Consider the following 6,000-nt stretch of genomic DNA (forward strand, 5'->3'; position numbering starts at 1 on the left):
ATCCGCAAATTTAGCCACTTCACTGCTTGCTCCCAACTACAAATCATTAATGAATGAGTCAAAAAGCATTGGACCCAGTACTGAGCCCTGCAGTACCCCACTGCTTACCACCTTCCACTGTGAAAATTGCCCATTTATACTCTCTGTTTCCTATTAATTAGCCAGTTTTTGATCCACAAAAGGACGTGTCCTTTTATCCCATGACTATTGAGCCTTTGATGAGGAACTTTACCAAAAGCTTTCTGGAAGCCAAGGTAAACAACATCTATTGGGTCCCCCTTGTCCACGTTTCTTCACCCCATCAAAGAACACTAACAGGTTAGTGAGACAAGATCTTCCCTTACAGAACCGATGCTGAGTCATCCTCCGTAGTTTTTGTTCATCAGTGTACCTACTAATTATTTCCTTAATAACAGTGTCCACCAACTTACCCAGTATTGACATCAGACTGACTGGCCTTTGATTTCCTGGATCTCCTCTGGAACCCTTTTTAAAGATGGGAGTGACATTAGTTACCTTCCAGTCCTCAGGAATGGAGACAGATTTTAATGAAAGATTACATATTTTTATCAGGAGATCCACAAGTTCACATTTGAGTTCTTTCAGAACTCTTGGATGTATGCCATCATGGTGATTTTTTAGTTTTTAAGTTGTCTGTTAGTCATAGGACCTCCTCTCTTGTCACCTCAATCTGACTCAGGTCTTTCAACACCCCTTCCGAAATCAGTGGTTCTGGAGTGGGCATGCACTTCTCATCCTCCACAGTGAAGACAGAAGCAATTTCTCAGCCATTCCCCTATCATCCTTCAGTACTCCATTTACCCCTTGGTCATCCAAGGGCCCCACTGCCTTCTTGGCTGGTTTCTTGCGTCTAATGTATTTGAAGAAAGTGTTATTGTTGGTCATTAACCTCCCTACCTTCCCTTTTGTTTGAATGGAGGACGCAGATTTTTGTACATGTATCTCTCTTGAAGGCAGTGGAAAACCTCATTCAGGAATTCCATATGTGGTTGTGAAATCTGGAGAAAAACATTGCAGCACTGGCATACATGTTCATTTGTCTACTCTGCAGCCAGATCTGAGTCAATCAGTTTTGGAACCACTAGATCATACATTGTGCATCTCAAAGGTGGCAGTCTCAGGGTGGCCAGGCTTCACAATGTCACGTTACAGTTTTTTTCAGTTGCGAGTTGTTGTTGTTGTTTTAAAGTATGGCAAATTTTGAGTTTTGGTACTTCTGGCAACAGCTGTATTACAGGTTTCAGCAGTCGGTTTACAAGTATAGAGCAGAAAGACACTATACATAAAGCCTTGGAATGTTAGGATGCAAAAGCTCCAAAAAGGGGGCATGTGCTTGTATATGGGCTGCTGTACGTATGAGTAATCTTAGATGGTCTAATGCTACTGCATTCCTGATCCTATGCATTTGCCTCTATTTAAAACCCGAAATTCTAGATAAAGCCCCACCAACTTCAATGGAACTTACTTCCAACTAAACATGCTGCTGAAGGAGGTTTAAGATTTGTAAAAAATGTATGAGGAAAGCTGTCTCTATGATGCCTAAGCTATGCTGAGAAGGCTGTGTGCTGACAAGCCTGTATCATGTGCACTGCCAGTTTAGCTCTTAAACATGAAGCATTTTGTGACTACTGGAGATCATGCTAGATAGAGTGAGTGTAATCAATGATCAGTTGCCTGGATATATCCTATTTTGAGCCCTTGCAGATCTGTAACCTTTTGCAGCACCTATTTATAAACCAGAACCCTTGTTGTAACAACTTTTACAACAGGTTTGCTATAAATCTGTTTAGACGCTTGTATTTCTGTCATAATTTTTGGAAGACAAAGCTGTAGCTTCTGTGTTGGAGTTAGACTGGTGAGCATTTCAAAACAGTATTGAATGTAACTTTGAGAACATGGATTGTGCCTCTTTTCCCCCCAAAATACACAGCTAAATAGTGCCTTTTCCCTTCACAATCCATGTTGAAGATGCTCACCCCTTTTCTCGGTTTCCCTTTTTCTTCAACATACTGATTCAGTTGTGCAATACTCTCCCAAATTTGAAACCATTTTGTCACACGTTTGAGAAATAATTGCTTCATTTTTCCTTTACTGAGAGCTTTTTGTTGCTGAAGTGTTTGAGTCAATTACCTGACACAAATTATATAAAAAATAAAATACCCATTGGGAAAGGGGAAAAGTCTGATGTGTTTCTTTTTTTAATGTCTTCTAAATCTTTGCAATGACTCTTTGTAATTTATGTGAATAAACAGCCAATTCAGTTGAAAGCAATAAATAGTTTAGCATTAGTATCCTTTTGACATAGTTTTGTAACTTTCATTTGTACTATTTATATGTAGCGCATCTATTGTGTAGGAGAAAGTTTTATGCTAGGTATAATAAAGGGGGTGGGGGTGAGTAAATGGTCTTAGAATCATAAAGTTGGAAGCGGCCATAAAGGCCATCTAGCCCAATCCCTGTTCAATGCAGGATCAGCCTAAAGCATGGCTAAAGGTATAGCTCAGGAGACTGAAAGGGGAGCCAATGAACTGCTGGCATGAGTTCAGCACAAACTGTCAAAGCAGTAAGGCAGAGACTACGTCAGAACTTAGCTAAACTGTGGGTCATAGCCAGTCGTATGATATGTTGAGCAAAGGGCAGGGCCTTAACAAGGTTTTCTGGAAAGTGACTTTGTTAAGGCCAGGATTATTGAGCCCAAGGAATTTGGTTTGGTTTTCAGCCTACTCAAGTATGTATCTGTACCCTGTTACATCCTGGCCTCCCTTGTTGGGAACTTACTGGAAATAGCGATGGAGCAGCTCCAGTTGATTCCACAAGAAGTGGTGGCAGCAGGTCCTGGTTGGGTCTATTTTCGCAGAGCAGTGAAACTCTGCAGGTTCCTTTGCTGGGGCATTCTGTTTATGAGTTGAAACATTTTTGAGGGAAAATGCCCAGTATGGGAAAGGAACCTTCTCTCTGAACTATTAAAACTCTGTGCTGCAGCTGCTATGGGAGAGTCAGCTGACTTAACTTTTAAGTGTTTGCTTTGATCTGTTAATGGGATCGTTCCTAAATATTTTAGTCATCAGTATTACTGGCTGGGCCAACTGTTGTATGGTGTTTCAGATGTACATCCATCAAGGAGACTCCTGAAGGTTAAAGCTACTGATATGGGGTGGGGGGTCTTTCTTTCTTATGAACTAAATATAGAAAGTGTCCTTAAACACACGCAACATAATCCGCACAGGTGCAGTACTTTAATTCAAATTATTTTGTATGCCTGAGAACCAAGCAGGTGAAAGTTTAGAGTTCTATTGCATGGCCAATAAACAAACGCTTCCTCCACAGCCACATTTTATCTATTCATTTTACCAAATTTATATCCCACTTTACTGCCCTTCCAAGGGCCCACAAGGCAGCTAAAAATTTAAAACTATTAAAAAGAGTGTTAAACTACGTACAAAGACATAAAAAGAGCAACTGAAACATTGGTCAGGAAGGAGGAATCACAGGGAATGCCAAGCAAAACAAAACAGTCTTCATCTGCTGGTGGAAGATGGCAACAGAAGGGGACAAATCAGTGTATTGGCGCCATGACTGAGAAGGCCCTCTCCCGAGTTGCCACCTGTCTAATCTCAGAAGGTGGGGGGCCCCTGAAGCAGGGCCTCCAAAGTCAACTGTGGTGGTCAGGTGGGTTCATAAGCAAGTAGGCAGTCTTTGATGTATGCTGTTCCTAAACCACAGAGGGCTTTGAAGGTCAAGACCAGCACCTTGAATTTTGCCTGGAAACAAATTGGAAGCCAGTGTAGATGGGCCAAGATTGGAGTGATATGGAACCTGTGACCCACTACAGTCAACATCCTGGCTGCAGCATTCTGTACCAAGATGTTTCTGAACATTTTTAAGGGCAGGCTATCCAGAGTGCTTGGCAGTAATCTGAACTAGATGTAACCAGGGCAAGTACCACAGTGGCCAGATCTGTTTTTGCTCAAGAAAGGCCACAGCTGACTAACCAGTCAAAACTGGGAAAACACACCGCAGCCATATCTGCCACCTGGTTACCCAGAAGTAGGCCTGGGTTCAAGAGCATCCCCAGACTATGGACCTGTTCCTTCAAGGAGAATGTGACCACTCCCTCTCTTAAGAAAGCACTAACTATCTCTTGAACCCAGTCAGCCAGCCTCCTGCAGAATTAAGTAACAAGGAAAGGCAAGGGTCATACAAACAGGAGGTAGGCCTCAAACTTCCAAGGTTTCTGTTGATGTCCTCAGACTAAATACATTGAAAAATATCCCAAACAATTGGACCAGTCAGCACCCTGGCACCGTCTGACCCTGTCATGGCTAACATAGAGTCCAAGTTGGAATGGATGAGAGAGATTTTATCTGCAAAGTGCAAAGCAAAATGGTCACAGTAAGTCCACTGGCCTACACTGCAGATGTAATGGAGGCGGAAAGTGTTGTTTCTTTGCTGCAATCACTGCCCCAGGGTATGCTTTAAAATGAGTTTTTGCCTGTGTCTTAAAATCTAGCTGAAGCATGGCTGGGTCAGATAATTATTGCTAAAAAGCATAAAGACTCGCTGATATGGAACACGTCAACATTCCAGGGTTTTTAAAAAACCGCATTTTATTGTGCTGTTCTATTTGTTTACTGAATAAATCTTTTAGAGGAGATGCTCCCTGGCAAATAATCTTTTGAATCTCCTCAAGTTCATTGGAGAGAAAACATTTGCCCATGGCTACATTTTTCTACATGTGTGTGTGTTTGGGGGTGTTGCATTTGAGCATAGCATAAGTTTCTTGGCTGTTTAATAACATACAAGAAGTGATATCCAGATGTTTTGTTCATGCTTAAGCCTCCTTCCTGCTGTGACCTCCCCCTGGGTTTCATTACCACATAGCACAGATGTGGTAACTCACAATATGAGCTAATTTAAAAAACAAATAATACTCTTTATTAAAAATAGTGCCTACAAAGAACACCTGTGGGTTCAAAACGAAAGCTTCAGGACCTTTCAACTTGTCATATAACCAACTGTAACCCCTTCAAAATGAAAGAGCTAGGCAAGAGTTCCTGCCAATTTTTATAAACAAAAGTTGTTTTAGATAGTGCCCTTTCAAGTTCACTTTATGTTTGAGCATCAAGCTGTTTATGCTCTCAACTGAATGTGATTGTTGGATAATGCATCTGTACTTTTTTAATTGGAATCCTGAAGTGAAATTGCTATTTCTACTTAAAGCAACAATGCTACTCTTGGAATTTGTACTAATTTAAATATACGTAGGATCTAAAAGCTGAACTTGATTGTAAATGACCATGTAAGAGGCTCAGAACAGCTTTGTTTACCAAGACCTTAATGTCCGTCTTCAGTCAGGGAACTACAAGAGGATTGACTTGGAAGAGTCTAGACCGTTGGAGAGTGCTCAGAAGGTCTGGTGTACGGCCCAGGCTCTCATCCTTCTCCAAGACAGCATGCTTATTACCAATAGCGTACTGGATCAAAAAGGTCTTCTTGACAGCCTTATGTATCCATGACTTCTGACATCAGAGGTTATTTGAATGAGCTGCCAGAGTCTGAACCCTTCTTATGCAGAACACAAACTGCCACTGTAGCTCTTATCTGTCTCCAACTGTGCCACTGTCATATTGTAATGAATAATGGTGGTCTTGCTGTAGAATATGATGGCATCTTTCACATAATGCTGGGTGCTGAGTAGCTTAGTTATCATACATGGCTTTTTTGGTTTTGCAGTTGACTCTGCCACAATACATTTTATAAGGACAATATTTAGCACTCATCCATTGAAAAATATTTAGCACTCATCCTTATAAAAATAATGGTAAGACTGAAAAACAGGCTGCATAAAAAGACTTTTTTTTTTAAAGTACCCGAGGGTACACTTTTATTATTCATCTTTAGACTTCATCTTTAGGGACCTAAGGAAGGATCTATGTTAGAATAATAACAAGAAAGGGCATCCGTGATACTCTGGGGGGG

The sequence above is a fragment of the Gekko japonicus genome, unplaced genomic scaffold, assembly GCF_001447785.1.
Source record: "Gekko japonicus isolate JY-2015 unplaced genomic scaffold, Gekko_japonicus_V1.1 scaffold16, whole genome shotgun sequence".
In the NCBI taxonomy this organism is placed as follows: Eukaryota; Metazoa; Chordata; class Lepidosauria; order Squamata; family Gekkonidae; genus Gekko; species Gekko japonicus.